Source organism: Pyrgilauda ruficollis, unplaced genomic scaffold, assembly GCF_017590135.1.
Source record: "Pyrgilauda ruficollis isolate IOZ18807 unplaced genomic scaffold, ASM1759013v1 scaffold140, whole genome shotgun sequence".
Classification (NCBI taxonomy): domain Eukaryota; kingdom Metazoa; phylum Chordata; class Aves; order Passeriformes; family Passeridae; genus Pyrgilauda; species Pyrgilauda ruficollis.
Genome location: NW_024512544.1, coordinates 115402 through 132670, shown reverse-complemented (window position 1 = coordinate 132670; position 17269 = coordinate 115402). Strand labels below are relative to the sequence as shown.

At 49.2% G+C, this 17269-nt stretch overlaps 1 protein-coding gene across 1 annotated transcript in view; it reads left to right on the top strand.

Moving 5' to 3' along the window:
* The first annotated feature begins 13890 nt into the window (after window positions 1-13890).
* Window positions 13891-17269, top strand: part of COL6A3 (collagen type VI alpha 3 chain) — a 58610-nt gene continuing 55231 nt past the window's right edge. Inside the window, exon 1 of the mRNA XM_041460220.1 lies at window positions 13891-14073. The gene's annotated coding sequence lies outside the window, so the exon portion shown is untranslated. The remainder of the gene's footprint in view (window positions 14074-17269) is intronic.

Genomic DNA, 17269 nt, shown 5'->3' with positions numbered 1-17269 from the left:
TATATATATATCCGACTGCCGAGGCTGCTCTCTTTTTCAGTGTAACACTCCCTCTGTGTCTAGGGATATTAAAGTAAACCCATTTCTCACCTTCATCTGAGCAAACATTGACAGTACTTTATTTTCTATGTATTTTTTTCCACCCTGACAGGAATGTAAACAGGGAGCAAGACAGCAAGACCAAAGAGGAAAACTTCTGCCTGGTGGGACTAAAATCCCTGCTGCCCACCCAGGGGTACAGGGAATTATCCACCCCGGTAACTCACTTGAAACAGAGATTAGATTAAACTCTACGAACAGAGCCAGAAAAACATTTTGAACCCAAATTAGGATGGATTTTGTGCAGGAAAGGTGATGCCTACAGATGCAGCGTTTGAGCTTGGATATCGGGAATGCATGATCTTCTCTGGAAGCCAGGAATTGATTTCCAGCTGCTGGTCCAGCAGAGATCCCGGCAAAAACAATCAGTTTATTGGCAGGAGGCAGACATCAGTGGGGCAGGTCCTTATGTAAGCGTGTTTGAGAGCCCTTGCGCCCCGCTGCACCCGAACAGGGAGCGGTCAATAGCTCCTAATTAACATCACAACGAGACCCTGTTCCAGGGCCTCCCGCTCCAACCACGCCAGCAGCTCCGACCGCCCCAGATCCCAATACAGTCTCCTCCAAAAGGATAAAGAGGTTGCGTTAAATCAGGAAGATGTGGCCTGCAATGAAAATGGGGGGAAATGCAAGTGTTCGGCAATGCCAATACCCCCTAAAAAGGGCTGGCTTAGCCAGAAAACCACCTCAAGGGAAATGTCCCGGGTGCAGGAGCAAATTCAAAGTATTCCGTTGGCAAACTATTGCCTGGGAACAGAATCTTGTCAGGAAAACTCTCCTCCCTCAGCTCACTGATGTGTATAACAGCAAAGATAGAACGGTTTTCTTTTTTTTTTTCCCCTCTCTTTCAAAGCAGTTTGTTGGATTTTGTAGCAGTTCAGACCCAGCAATCACCAGCTTCCAGCAATCCTCTGCCTTAAAGGAGGACAATTAAACCTGCCCACCCACAGCTCCCTCTCCCATCATACAACCGTGAATGAAGGCTCCCAAATCTTACAAACTCATGCAAAAGGAAAAAAAAAACCCAAAAAACAAACCACACACCCAGAACCTCTGAGGCAGACACTGCCACATGGAAGCCTTCAAAAAAGATGTGTATGCAGCACTTGGGGACATGGTTAGTGGTGGAAATGGCAGTGTTAGGTTAATGGTTGGAGTCAGCCTTAGAAGCCTTTTCCACCCTTTATGATTCCAAGTTGTAGGGCCAGATGATGTTATATGTCTGCCTAAGTCCACCAGCCCCTGCAGTGGCCACGCGTGTGGGGTGGAGATCAGGAGCAGGGATGTAAAGGAAAAGTGATGTGTTTCCTGTTAGCTGGAGGCTAAAATGGACCTTGATTCCAGTTGAATTGGGGACCTGATGGCAAAATGGGAGAGGGAAGTGTCATAAGCTAAGCCTGTCCTGGGAAACCAGGCATGGATGGATCCCAGGCTCCATTTCTGATTTTCACTATTGCCACGTGAGGAAAATAATGGATTTCTGGGGTATCTTTAAGAGAAATGCACTTCTAGCTGCAGGGCCACTTTAAAAAACAACAGTCACATGAGCTGTTATCTTTGCAGTTCTTGGTAATTATTTGTAAGACAACTGTGAACTGATATATGGGACATGTGGCCTGGCCCTCCTCCAGCCATTCATTTCACAATGTTTTAACTGATAACTGCAAGCAAATCCATAATCAGAGTTCAACAAAAGAGATGAGTGAAGATAATACCCAGTTGCTTCTAAAGACAGCAGACACCACCTCGATGAAGCCACCCAACACCCCCACACCCTCATTTTCTTCCTGCTGAAGGGGTCCCTGTTTGGCCAAACCAAGGGGCAAAACCCCAATAATTTCTCCAGTGCCTTAAGTGCTGCAGAGGGAAGATGCGCCCACACCAGGTGCTGAAATGGTGATTTGCAGTGGAGTCAGCTCCAGCTTTGCTTCTCACTCCAACACCACTGATGGGTGTTTTGGCTTTCCTCAGCACAGGGTCATCCCAAACACCTGGCCAAGCTAGAGGAGTTTCCAAAAGCCAGATGGAGTCGAACCAGGAGCATCCACCAGCAGCTCCAGCCCGTTTCAAAGCCACAGGCAGAGAGGTCACAGGACCCTTACTCACAGGAGCATAACAAAAACAGGAGCTCCAACAAGCACTGACCCCAGTTGCTGCTGACTCCAGGAGTTTCCTGGGTGCCTCTGCCCCCCATCCTCCTGCAATCATCTCCAAGTCATGAGATCTCCCTGGGATGGCATTCCTATTTCCTTTCAGTTTCCTGGCAGCTTTACAAAGACACCTTATCACCACCATCATACTGGAGAAGAGCAAGCAGGACAGGGAAGGAGCGTACAATGCCGCTGCTATTTCTGTATGTGACTCACGAGGGATTGCCATGGGTTTCATCTATTAATACAGCAATTAAATTATGCTATGGCATGACCACATCTCATTTGGAATGACCCCAACAGCCTCACTTAGAGAAAATAACCATTCAACTTTAATTGTCACGGATAACGATGCTCTGACATCTGTAGCAATTAGGAAACTATCACTGAGAACATGAATACAAAGTTTGTGGAGTGTCATTTATGGGGTTGAAGATATAAGGACATTTTTTCCCAACCAATGTGACTATTAGGGAGCCCTCTCTGCCCCCTCAAAAACCCCATGAGCCTCACAGCACTGACAGCCCCCCAAAGCCCCCATACCCTACACAGACCTCAGAGCCCACATACCCCAAAGAGACCTCAAAACCCTGACAGCCCTCACATCCCTAACACACCCCATAACCCCTAAAAACCCCGTAGCTGTCACATCCCTCATATATCAGGTAGCCCTTACAGACCCCATAGCCTACACAGACCCTACAGGCCTTAGAGCTCCCGTAGCCCTCACAACCCCATGGGACCCATACCCAAATTATGGGAAAATGGGGTAATATCCTTAATTTTTAACACTAAAAAGGTGAGGGACAACAGGGATTCCCTCTCAATTTAAACCTTAAGATTATTAAAATGGGGGGGGGGGGGGGGGGGGGAGTGGGGGGGGGTGTTGCCCTCAATCCAAACCCATCATATGACATAAAAAAGAACTTTCCCTTCCACTTCAACTGGAAAATGAGGATTCCTGGTCAATTAATTGATACCTCTAAAAACACAGAAAAGGCAGGTTTTCCTTCAATTTATAACCTTTTAAATCACAGGTGAAGGGGTCTTCCCCCCAGTTTAAATACACATAATAATGGAAAAGGAGGTTTTTCCCTCAATTTAAACCCCTTTTCCCCTGAACTCCCTGCCTTTGTTCTGGCGTCACCGGGATGCACTGAGGAGAAACTGCGGGCACTGGGATGCACTGGTGAGGGATGGGGAAGATTAAATAGAGAGGAGAAAGGAAAGAGATCTTCCCAGGACCCCCAAATGCTGTCCCACTCCTCACCCTCACCAGCCACACCTGGGCTGCCACACCCCTCAGCACAAGGGGTTTTAAACTGAAGGATAGAGATCAATATAGATATAAACACCGGGAAAAGATTTTTACAATAAGGGTGGGGAGGCCATGGCACAGGTTTCCCAGAGAAGCTGTGGCTGCCCTGGAGGTGTCCAAAGCCAGGTTGGACAGGGCTTGGAGCAACCTGGGATAGGGAAAAGTGTGCCTGCTTGCAGCAGAGGAGCGGAACGAGATGAGCTTAGAAATCCCTTCCCATGAAATATATTATACAAAAACCCCCCAGCCTCCCTTCGGTGAGGTCTCCGGGGGGAAGAACTGACTTTAAATCTGTTTAAGGTCCCTCACCCGGGGCCGGGCGTGCTCTGGGGCCCGGCCGGGCTGTGACACCACCGATCCCTCGGCCTCATCCCTCAGCCGCGCCCGGGACCGGCGAGCGTCTCCAGCGTGGCTTTTTGTTTGGTTGGTTGTTTTCTCTTTTCCCTTGCGTGTCTGAGTCGTCTCATTTATTTATTTATTTATTTTCCGCCGCGAAAACAAACAAATAAGTAAAATCCCTCCCCAGAGCGAAACACGATGGCGCGGACGGGATGGCAGCCGGGCGGGTGTCCCAGCTCCAGCCCTTCGTGTCCCAGCTCCAGCCCTTCGTGTCCCAGCTCCTTCTGCGCCCTCCTGGGAACGCAGGTGAGCACAGGGAACGCCGAGGGTCCGGCACGGCTCCTTCCCGGCTTCTTTCCCTTCCGGCCGCCCTGCTTTGCTGCATTCCCAAGGCCTGGAGCGACCCCAAGCTTCCCTGGAAGGTTCTGCACGGCAGCTCGGCCTTGGGAGCGCCCGTCCTCACCGTGCTGGGGCTGCCGGCTCTTTTTCTTTCCCTTTTCTCCTCATCTTTCTTGCCTTTTTTTCCCTTTCATTTTCCCACCTTTGTTTTCCTTTTCCCCCCCTCACCCTTCCCGCCATTATTCCACCCTTTTCCACCTCACATTTCCAGCCCTTTCTCCCTCATTTTATCTATCTTTCCCTGCCCCTTCCTCATCATATTCCTCACCCTTTTTTTTGTCTCCCTTTCCCCCCGATCTTTCCCACTCGTTTTTGCTCATCTTTCCTGCTCTTTTCCACCTCACATTTCCAGCCCTTTCCCCCTAATTTTATCTATCTATTCCTGCCCCTTCCCCATCATATTCCTCATCCATTTTTGTCTCCCTTTCCTACTATTTTTTGCTCATCTTTCCCACCCTTTTCCACCTCACATTTCCAGCCCTTTCCCCCTAATTTTATCTATCTATTCCTGCCCCTTCCCCATCATATTCCTCACCCGTTTTTTTGTCTCCCTTTCCCCCGATCTTTCCCACTCTTTTTCGCTCATCTTCCCCCTCAGTTTGAATCCTGCAGCTGCCCTGCCCCTTGTCACCCTCGCTGTCTATCACCCTTCTCAATCACTCTTAGTCCCACCTGTCAATCAATCTGATAGCCTGTCAATCACCTAGTCCCACCTGTCAATCACTCCTCCTCCCACCCGTAAATGACCTTGCTGTCCCCTTGGCTATCTTAGCCCTATAGCCCATGATAATGTTTATCACCTCAAATGATAAAGTTTATCACCTCAAGTGATAAACACCTCAAAGCCACATTTTAACATTCACAGCCACCATGGATCCCGCAGCCCCCCGCAGTCCTCACAGCCCTGAGAGCTCTGAAGGACCTCACAGACCCCATAACCTTCCAAGTCCCTCTAGTCCTCACAGCCCCCAAAATCTCTATAGTCCTTGCAGCTCTGCACAGCCCCTGTAGCCCCAACAGCCCCCACAGACCTCAGAGCACTTATAGACCCACACAGCCCCTCCATGGAAGGCTTAAAATCAAAGTTTTCTCCTCCCTGTTCCTTGTGCTGATAGAGAAGGAAAATCACAGCTGCTGTCCCATGACTGGTGGAGCCCAGCCAGGGCTGGCCTCTAACAGAGGAAAAAACCCAAATCTCTCCTCTCTGTCTCTCTGGTATTTCTCATCCTAGCTTAATACCAAACTGGCTTTTCTATGAGGTGTTCCAGGTCGTTTGTGTAAAAATAGCTCCTGTTGTTATATCCCAAAGAAGATTTGATCCCCTTTTGCCATATATCTGCTCCTGGGCTCCACCAAAGCACAGCTGGGGGGAAACCACTGCCTTCAAGGCATTCCTTGATACAGAACCTCATATCTCTATAGCCACACAAATGAGTTTAAAGCCACATAATGCACCCCAACCTCCTCAAAGCATCACAAGAAGTCAGCAGGCCTTGGGAGATACTGGACACAGTGATGGTCCTTCAACATCCCTGAGCTTGCTGTCTTCCATGAGGGATTTATCCAGCTGCCAGGATGATGCCATAGGGAAAGCCACTCCTCCCAGGTATCCTGTTCCTGCACTGCCACTGTGAAGGCATCAGATCATTTCAGTGCCCTGCTAGAGCTCACCTTCTGGTGTGTGCACCCAAACTGGGGAGGGAACGGCAATATGGAAAAGCTGAGGGATTGCCTAGAGCCCCAGTGCTGCAGCCTGGCCTGTACCTTTGCAGGATACATTAAGATGGATAAAACTTCCCAAAGAGAAAAAAAAAAAGGATCGTATTCACCCAATAAATTGCACAAGGATTTTCTGGCTAGTGATAACCTCACCAGAGGCCAGGCTGGATGCAGGTCCTCCTAATTACAGGACAATAAGCTTGATGGATTGATAAATCAGAGCTGCCATGTCAGATGGCAAAACCCCAAAATTCCAAAGAATTAGGTTGCTCTGAAGGCAGAGAGGGAACCTAATGCAGATTAACTGTGCAAGAAATGCTGGTGTTTGTGGATGGTGCTTGCTGGCAGCTTGCCATCCCTCTCCTTGCTGCTTGGAGGACCAGAGGCCCCCGAGTGTTAGATAAAACAGGACAAACCACACACAGATTAAAGCAAGACAAGCCAAGCTTTGGGAGCCATCCCTACAGAGGAGGAGCGGCCAGTGAGTTCATCCCCTCTGTTTTCATGCATCCCATGGAGGTAAAGCTGGGGCATAAGTTGTCTTGGATGCAGAGCCTTGTCCTGGCACATGGCTGGGCAGCAGCAGTTTGCCAAAGGGACGGGATGGTGGAGGTTCCATATATTTGGAGGGGGTTGGACTAGGCAGCTGGACTTGCTCTCAAGAGGGTAAAACACTCCCTGTGGAAGCGGAGCAGGCTCCATACTCCAAAAACTCTGGCGTCTGAGCTTGGCAGAGCAGGTTCAGATGAAAGGGACATCCTGGGGGGTGACAGTGCCGAGTGCCTGGTCACAGTTTGGGATCAAGGTTATTGACAGGCCATCACCCACTGTGACCTCATCCTCTCCATGCACCTCCTCCCTAGGCATGGTGATGTGCCAGCCCAGAGGGAAGGGGACAGCATTCCTGGCCATGGTATTTTTTTTTCCTCAGGGAACCAGAAGTCTCCATCAGGCTTTGCTGGCACTCAGGCTCATTCTGCCTGAGCTTTATTCCCACAGATATTCAGTCTCATAAAGATCATCCCTGTTCCAGCTTGCTTGTAGGTGACAGGTGACCCGCTGCCACACCGGGATTTTTTAGGGACAAGCACGCTGCTGTTCCACCTTGGGGAAATGATGTGATTTTCACGTGTCCCTGCTGCAGAATGAATGAATGAGCCATTTGACAGAGGATACTTTGTGAGGCTGGCAAGGCTGCTGGCTCCAGGTTTTATATGGAGAGCTGAAGGCTATTTTTCCACTCCTTCTGCCACGAGTGGTTGGAAAGGGTGATAAACAGCAACTGTAACCATGCAAAGCCATCCCCACCTCTTCCTGTCCCAGCACAGGTTGATCTTTCACATCCAGGGACATCCCCAGCCCAGGGGCTGCAGCAGGATCCTGGCACTGTGAGAGCTGCAGGTGCTGGTTGCCCGAAGAGACGCCTAAATACGGGGAAAAGTTCATTAGAGGTTCCCCGTTAATTTGGAGATGCTTCCCAATAACAACCTCCTGAGTCTCTGTTTCCTCCCCAAAACTGAACTGCAGGACAAAAAGATTAAATTTGTCCTTTGGCTCTGTAAAACCAGGCTGGCTTCCTTAGCAAAAAAACAAAAAACCCAAACAAGCAACAAATCCACTTGCCAAGCAAATTAGCAAAACAACATTATTTTCCTCAGGAAATTAATTTCCTAATTTTTTTTTTTTTTTTTTTTTACCCCTTTTACCCCAATTTTAAGCAGGAGCTTACACCTGGTAACTTGTGCTGCTGTACCAGATTAATTTGGTTTGTTTTTCACAATTTGAAAATTACTTCAATACCGAATTATGGTCTCCCACTTTCTTACTAGTTTGTATTTGACTGCGTGGGAATAACCTGGCAGTGCTGATGTTTGCTTTAAGAAAAATTCTCCAACAGAGCTGTCATGCAGCAAAATGCATCTCTCTGAAAATTGCCTAGACCAGCTTCAAGTGAGCTTCTAAAGGCAAAACCTTTGGCTTTTAAGCTTCCAAAGATTTCCCTCCTTGTTAGAAACTCGGCGTCTCCAGATGTATCAAACATCTCAAGGCAAACATCTCGAGCACAAGTTGTTCCATATGCTCCATATAAATTGTGGACAAGCCCCTCAGGAATAAATACATACCGACCACATACGTGCTGTTTCCTGGGATTTCTTGGAGATGAGCTCCAAACAAAACAGCCACGACGTGGAGATGATGTTTATGTAAGCTCCCCCATCGACCGACGGGAAGTTTACAAGGAAGAGAGCGAGATGATGCAGCCTGGATCCCTGTGCCCACCCAGGGGAACTCCCATGGCTTCAGGGAGAACTTAGAGCACCTTCCAGTGTCTACAGAAGCTCCAAGAGAGCTGGAGAAGGACTTGGAGAGGCATGGAATCACAGGGTGAAGGGAAAGAGTTTCCCACTACCAGAGGGCAGGGTTTGATAGGATGTTGGGAAGAAATTCTTCCCTGTGAGGGTGGTGAGGCCCTGGCACAGGTTGCCCAGAGTGGCTGCCCCTGGATCCCTGGAAGTGTTCCAGACCAGGTTGGATGGGCCTTGGAGCAACCTGGGCTAGTGGAAGGTGTCCCTGCCCATGGCAGGGGTGGCACTGGATGAGCTTTAAGCTCCCTTCCAACCCAAACCATTCTGTGATTTCATGGAAAGAGATGCCGAGTGGATTCAACCCTCCTCAAACCCCTGTGCTCACCTTGAGCAGCATGTAGGGATTTTCCCACCCCTTAATTCAAGTCAGGAGAGTGGTCCAATTTTCACAGCCGAATTAAGCCTGTTCAGCTTAGCCCCAAAGATCAAAAAGCAGCAGCATTTTGGAGAGACCCCCTGTCAGGAGCTCACAGCCAGGGCTGACTCAGGTTCCCCAGGGGAGAAGCAGAAACCCTGGCAAGGTTGGGGTGTGGGCCACGATCCCCACAGGTCATTTCAGACTCCTGCATTGCTGGTCCCCAACTTCCATCTCACCCTACTCACAGGCAAGAAAAGCCATGGAATAGTCTATCATGTAAAAAAACAGGGAGGCAAGATAAAAAAATGTATTTTCTTATTTCTTTAGTAGGCAACCCTAGCAAGAGCATCCCCCTGGGGCCTGGGACGTGTGGCACACCAACACAGAGCTCTGCATTTCCTGGGCTCTCCTCTCCCTTTTGCCATTACACATGATTTTTTTCTCTTCAGCACTGGGGCACAATGACCACAGGTTTCCAAGGAACTGCCTACAGCAAACCCCCAGGTCTATTTTTCCCCTCTGCATCCTCCCATATAACACAACACTCATTCATGGGTATGAATAATTCCTTACAATTCCTCTTTGAGCACAAATAATTCCCTATAATTCCTCTTCGGCTCGTCTGCCGTTACATCATCCTGTCCGTGTGGGCAGTATTTCTGGCCTCTCCGTTTTTCTCTCTTCAGCTCTTTTCAAGCCACCTCACCTCTCTCCCTGTAATTAGTAACAGGCTTTTCCATCACAAAAGTTGGAAGTTTCATTGAACTGTTGAAGTCCAGCCCATTCCTAACAGTTTTTTTGTGCAGCACAAGTTGCCACAGGACACTGAGGCCAAGACTTGGAAAGATTTTTTCATCCTCTTGTGCAAGGCATCACCTGGAAGGCTCTAAAACAAGAAAACAGGAGTAACCCAAAGCAAAGGCTGGCAAGGTCTGTGTTGGCTAAAATGCATTTAATCCTCCCTGAGTTATCTTTTATTCTGAAAAAGAGCTGAGCTATCTTTCCTAGAAGCCAAGCATCACAGTTCACATTAGAGTTTACTGACCTACAGGCTGTGCATTGTGTTAGAGGGGAAAATATCCACATTATTTACATACTTGAGTGTAGTTTGTTCTCTGCAATCACAGAAGCTGAAAATCCCTTCTAGCAGAAGGGCTTTTTGCAGGATGTTGTTGGTTAGAGCTCCAAGTTTCACCTTTTGAATTATGATCTCTTGCAGACCGTGGATTAAGTGTGTGTACATACACTCAGATAACGCACACAGCCTGGTGTGGGCTTGTTTTTATTGCTGAGATTTTTTATGAGAGGGAGGAAAATAAAATCATAGAACCATAAAATCATAAAGAATGGTTTGGGTTGGGAGGGACTTTAAAGTTTACCTTGCTCCAACTACCTGCCATGGACAAGGACACTTTCCACTAGACCAGGTTGCTCCAAGGTCCATCTAACCCAGCCTTGGACACTTCCAGGGATGGGAGATGGGAGATTTTGCAGAGATGTTTTAAATTCTTGGCCAGTGCTGCAGGATGGGAAGGGCAGATCCAAGTGTCTCTTATCTTTTCTTAATTCCCACTCTGACCTGCCCATCTAGAGATGCTCTTGCCCCTTTCCCTGACTATTCCAAGTCATTTGATGGGACAAAAATACGTCAAGAAATATTTGCATGAAGGCAGACAGACCAACAGAAAGCACAGGAGAAAAGCAGAACCAAGAGAACTTCAGGAAAATATTTCCTGGACCACTTCCTAACCAGGGTGCTGGGGAGGCATTCGGATAAAAGCAATAGCAAATCCTTTGGAACTAATGAAAACCATCTATTGCAAGCAAAATTAAAATGCAGTCTGCAGCCCTGCCCTCTGTCCCAGCAGAGCTGCTCTTTGCTTTGATTTCCAAGCAGGACAAAGAGCTTGTTCTTTAAAACAGGGCTGTTTTAGAGAGGTGAGATCCTGCACCCCTGATCTGCTGCGCAGATGCTCAGCTGATGATGGGAAAGTAATGGAGCAACCCTGGGTTTTGGTGGTACTCCCTGATTTCAGAGCAAGAAGCTTCTCTGTCTTGCAGGAGCAGCTTTTATTTGAGGGGGAAAAGGTCACTTTGGGTTTGGCAGATGCCCGAGGAGTCCCTGGAGGAAAAGCCAGCAGATGGTGCTCAAGGATGGAGCCAGGCTGGGATGTTCCTGGGTGTCCCCATGTGTCACCAGGGACCCACAGCCAGCCACCCTGTGCTTTGCCTGAATCACACGCGGGCAAAATCCACAAAGATTTCCTAAGTCAGGGTAGAAATTGCCCTGCTGAGGCACATCAGAAAAGAACTGCAAAATTTAACCACTCTCTGCCAGTTTCACTGGATGTTTTTTTCAAGCTGGGACCCTCATTCTGGTGGTGGGAGGATGTCAAAGTCACCTTTGCATCCTGGAGATGATGTAGCACACAGGGCTTTTAATTTTTTTCATGGGTAGAAAGAGAATTCCTCAAAACCCTCTTCCTGACTCATAGCATTAATCACGTCTACTTATTAATGCACCAGGGAGGAAATATTACTGAATTTAGTCCCAGCTGCCTCTAGAAATTACCAGTGTGACGTGATCCAGTCTTTTACTAATTATCAGAGGGTTTGTTTGGTGTCTGGGGGTGGAAAGTAGTCTGTCCCTGCAGATGTCACCTTCTCCCCAGGGGGATCACCCACACCCAGAACGCCACAGCAGCCGCAGCCTGGGTTCCCAGGATGGATGGGAATCACTTTTTTGGGAGTCACCAACACAAATGGAGAGGGAACTGCTAAAGGAAGGATTGTAGAGGGTTGTGAGTGAAAGGGGGGAAAAAATAACCCCACCCCAAAATGCCCTGAGCATCCTGCCAGGCTGCTCCCCCACTATGTGTCAGTGATAAAGCCCCTTTTTGGAAAGGAAAATCTTCCAGCTTGGTTATTACAGGCACAGAGGCAGTCAGATGGGAATTGAAGAGCTCTTGCAGCCTCATTTAATTACTGGAGCACTTGGTAAAAGTCACTTCAATATTAAAACCATGTTAAGACTGAAGGGAAAAAATAAAAAGAAATGCGAACAGCACAAAAAGAAATCAATCTAACTCCCAAGTTAATCATGTTCTCAATTGAGCTATGATAGGCACATAACACAGCTCACACACATTTCACCAGTGCTGTTACATTATTTATCTGGAATTCTCTGACTTGGCTGTTTTTCACTACTGTTCTGGGGGTGCATGGAGCTTTCCTGTGTTTTGTCCTTTTGGTTTTTTTCCTGCCAATTAAAGTGTTTCCCTGCACTCCCTCACTGCCACACAGAAAACTCTGGTTTTGCAGGCAGATCTGAAGAAAAGGCAACGCAGATCCCAGCTGCATATTGGTGACCACTGGTGGTGGCAGACTGGAACCACTGGTGGATGTAATTCTTCATTACAATAGCAACCTATGCCTCACGTTCTTGCTTTACTGAATCTCAGAATAGCCTGGGTTGGAAGGGACCTTGAAGACCACCTTATTCTATCCCCCTGCAATGGGCAGGGACATCTTCCACTAGACCTGGTTGCTCCAAGCCCTGTCCCACCTGCCCAGGAACACTTCTAGGGATGGGGCATCCCAGCTGAGCTCTGCCCAACAGATAAAATCACCTGGAAAGGCCTTTGGTTTGGATGCTGTGCCCACTAATGCTCCTCCATCATATGTATTTTATCTTATAGCAGCTGTCCCTCATCCTGGGTGAAAATAAAAATAATTTAAAAAAAAAAAAAAAAAAACCTAAAATAAAATAAGCTCACTGTCATGGCTTTCCAGCAGTTCCTGTTTCCACCACCCCCTGTTCAGTGCCCACTGACACCCAGTGAGGAGCTGCAGCTCCCTTTTGCCAGGCTCATTTATTATTTGGGAACGCCCTGCCTGTAAACTGCAGCTTGACAGATTTTGGAGGGGTGGCATAACGCCCTGCTTGCCTTTGGGCACGAGGCTGGGGAGTTTCTCCACTGTGTCTTCAGTCTCTGCCAGCACCAAGCCAAGCACCATTTCTAAAAGGAGTTATTGCCTCAGTCCAAGGGCTCAGCACTCCCCTGAAGCATTCCAGCTATTTCTTTATGTGGCTGCTCTTTCAAACAGCACAAACCCAAGAGGAATCATCATAAATCCCCCTCTGAAAAGAAAAGAGCTTGACTATTTGATTGCAGGGACACCATCTCCACTCCAGCCTTATATGGAACCAAGCAAGAGCAGGAGATAAGAGTTAAAGTTTCCATACCAGTGCTTATTGCAAAACACAACCCAGTCCAGCCTGAAATATTTAACTTTGGCCAGTGGTCTGCTGTCGCTTAAGACACAGGAATAAAATTAGCCCCAAATTTATTAATGAAAGGTTAAAGAATTCTTTCACCTCACATATGTTTAAAAAAATATTTAAACCCCCAGACAGGAACTTGCAGACTGGATTTGCTGCCTTTTACACTTTTCCTTTTAAACCTATATATATTTTAAAATACATATCCTTATGCTAAGGTGTTATAAGTGATGTATAACACAAATCCCCCACTCCTGCCTCCCCATCTGGGTAGGTATAAAAACCTGCTGTCACATTTCGGTGGGAAGGTGCCCGGAGAAGAGGCTCTCTCCCCTTGTGCCGGTGCTGTAGCCGCTCAGGGAGAGAGGCTGTGCTTTACCCAGCCTCGAGCATCTCCGAGTGGCGCTGCTCCGGAGCCCTGCGGAACTTGGTATGGTCCTTGGCACATCCCGACTCCTGCAAACATCCAGGACCAGCCCTTCCCGACCAAAAGACATAGTTTAATCAGCTTCCTCCAATCCCACAGGGCTTTTTTTCCCCTTTATCTTCCCTCTTTTTATTCTGCTTGGTTTTTTTTTCAATTTTAATATCTATTTCCCACCAAGGGAGCAGCGCTTTGGACGCGGCAGGGCCAGCGCGGAGAGGGGGAAGCCGCAGGGCGCGGAGGCGTCCCCCGAAGCGGGGGGGGGACGACTTTGTGTGATGAGCAGCTCTGACCTCAGCCCCGGGAACGCCAGCACCAACCATCTGGATCCCATTTGCGACGCCGGCTCGCCCGGCCCCCCGGCATTCCCGAGCCAGCTGCCTCCTCCGGCCCCGCTCAGACCCACGGCAGCCGCCGCGCAGGGACCAGCGTCCCAGCAGTGCCCTCGTCCCGCCGGTGCCCCGCCGTTCCCTCATCCCAGCACTGCCTGCACCCCGCCCAGCACGGCCAGAGGGGACTGGGAAGGCTGAGCAGCGCCGCACGCCATGCAGCAAGGGTGAGAGGCGCTTCCGAGCGGAAAATCCTGGAGTAAGCAGCTCTTCTGGAGGTTCACTCAGGGGTGAGTTCTGGGAGTCCTCAGCCTAAGCTCGGCAGCGCTAAGGCATGGTTCTTCTCCTTGGTGGGGTGGCAGTATTTGGGGTTTTTTCAGCCATCCCCAGGTTTGCATCACTCTTAGAGATGCTGCCGGCTTGCTCAGCCCCTGAGCTCCTCCCGGAGCTGATGTGCCGCAGGTGTGCGGGAACACTCCTGTCACCACCGCTGCAGGGGAACTAAGCCCATTCAAAAGCACAGAGCAGTGTATTTCCCCTGCTGCCTCAGCGTGGTTTTTGGATTAGATGCCTCGGAATTGCTGCAGCAGCAGTGTGATGGGATGGGAGCAGGATGACACGGGAAGCAGTGCCCCAAGGAGGGCATGTGGTTGTTTGGGAAGTTCTGTCAGCACAAGGAGGTGGGGGCATCAATGGGACCTTGCAAGAAACGTGCTGAGGGGGTATCTCAGTGCCCCTTTCCTGCTCCCTGGGCTGGGGGGTGTTGGATAGCTGCCCTCACCCCTCCTGCCCCAAGGTGAGGTAGGATAAACCCAGCAGAGGTGCTCAGCTGTGCCAACTCAGGTCCTGCTACCAGATGTGTCCCCACTGCTCCGGGGTGGGCCGGCATGTGGCTCCAAGGATAATCCTCATCCTCTTGTGGTCATCCACAGAGAGGGAAATTAGCCAAACAGCAGCTTTTCCCCTAAGGGAAAGGGCTCTCCAGTCATGCACAGAGCCACCATCCCTCTCCACAGCTCCCGTCTGCTATTCCTCCTGCTTTCCCCAGCCCTTTCCCCCCACAGCCCCAGTTGCCCTCAGCCTCCTGGGACGTGCTGAGGGGGCGGCTATGACTAACCTGGAGACACCCTGCCACCATCCCGCTGGGCTCAGCAAAGCCCTCCCTTCCCAAGTAGAGCTGGGGCGAGAAATGCTTGTGGTGGCCAAACTGGTTTCCTGACCAAGCAAAAGGGCCAAAACTGGCTGGAATGGGGGTAGCCAAAGCCCCTCTGATTCCAGTGAGTGCAGTGGGAAACTCTCAGCTGGTTTCTGGTTGCTGTGATGATTCATGTGCGCCTTTGGGGGAGGAATCCTTCCTGCGTTTTTCAAAATTCTGGGTTTGCCCCATTTCTTGCTGGTTTAGGGAAAAAAATAATCAGTATTTGTGGTTGGGTAATTACAGTGCTTATATAGTGATGCTTCTGGGGCACAAATACCCAGTTCAGGAGGTTTGTAGAGAGATGCCTCCAGAATAAGGCTGTGACAGGGAACTGGAGAATTCCTCCAGGGAACTGGAGAATTCTGCAGTGGCAGAGGAGAGACTCAACTCCACATCTCCCTGGCACCATCCCTTCAGTCGGAGCTCAGGGAAACAGGCTTTTCCTCCCCAAACTTTCCCTGTCTTTGCAGCGAGGTTGACCATGTCCAGGGCTGTGAGAGTGTTGAAGACAGGAGTGCAGGGCTGCGTGCTTGCTGCCACCACACCATGGTTCATTCATTCCCTTTCCAGTTTCCAGCACCCTCCCCAGTCCCCTTTCTGGTTTTTCAAACATCTCTACGATTTTCCATTCAAACACAGTAACTTTCCCTGATTTCAGGGTGAGCTAAACCAGCCCCTGCTTTACTCCCACATGTCAAGGAGGGGGGAAAATTTTTTTAAAAAATAATGTTCCTCTTCTACTTTTGCTACGTGCCTGTCCAGGAACAGGAGGGAACATCTTATTCCTTCCATCAGTACAAGCTGTGGTAACTGCACAGCCTTGCCAGCCTTGGATTGTGTTCCCCACTGGATTTCCAGCAAAGGGGTGAGCCTGCCCTGTGCTGGGCGTGCACAGCGCCGGGTGGCACTGCGTGCCTGCTCCCCGCCGTGAATCACAGCCAGCCTTACCCCTCCACATGCCCATCACTTTTTCCACCTTTTTAAGTGATCTGTGTTCCACATTAAGGAGCCGATTTGTTTGGGTGGAGAGGCTCCGGGAGGCTCTGGTTACTATACATAAAGAGTCATTGATCTTTGAGGGAGTTTCCTCTTTTTTTTTTTTTTTTCTTTTTAGCAAATACTCCCTTTCCTCTTATTAACAACTCTATTTTGGTCTCAGTCTTTGGATGGAGAAAACAACTAGATTTTAAGCCAACAGCATGCTTAGAAGGACAGAAATGAATATGTGATTCATATTAAATTCTAGCACCCAGGGAACTTGCTTGGGTACGATATGGAAGCACTGTAACTCTATTGCTTTGCTGAACACTGGTTTTCAAAAATCAGAGTTCCAGTGGCTTGCAAAAGCAGGGAGATTTTTTTCCCACCCTTTCTGTCTTCTTTTTTTTTTTTTTTTTTTAATGTTCAGGTCTGCCTTTGTAGGAATAAATTTTTTCAGGGGCAGCCCTCAACCCCACAAGCCTCACCTTCCCAGTAGCACTTGGCAGCAACGTTTACGCTTCAAAAGAGCTGAGACAAATCTAAATATCTCCACCTGGAGCCATGAATAAACCCGGGATCTGTCCTGTTCAGCTCATCCTGAGTCTCTGGATATAGCTTTGCTTCTCCCAAGGGCTGTGGAACCAGGCGGAGTAGTGTTTTGTGATGGAGGGGTGGCCAGGCATGGGACACTTCTGTCCCTTGAAAAGGTGACCAAGCTTTTTTTTTTTTTTTTTTTTGCATGGAAAAAATCATGGCGTTCAGCCTCAAAATCACGCTGGGAGCAGCTTTTGGCTAACGTTTTCCCCAGCTCAGGGAAATTTGAGGGGGAATTCATCCAAGCAAGAGAGGAGCATGCCTCACCTCCAGAGGGCAATCTGCAGCTCCCTGGCTCCACATCAGGATTTTGGGAGCTGCTTCTCCCAGCTGCTCACTCCACAGCCATGACTGCAATCTTATCCCACTGCTGGGGATGCAAAAAAATTTAGTTGTTCTGGGTGCCTGGTGTCCACTTCCAAGCCACTGGCAGGGCTTACAACTGCTGCCCCCCACGGCTGTGGATGCAGCAGAGAACAGCCAAGCTGAGGGAATTTGAGGCTGAGCAGTTTGGTTGGGAAGCAGAGTGATGGTGGACAAGGGGAAATCCCCACAAAGCAAATGCAGGTGGAGGCAGAAGCCTCTTTATTTTGGCTCTGACATCCCCATGAGAGATTTCTAGAGGGGCCTAGAGGATGCTCACAGCATCCTGCACCAGCTGTGGGATGATGCTTTGCTCTCCCGGTCCCCCTTTCAGAAAAGCTGTTGGGACC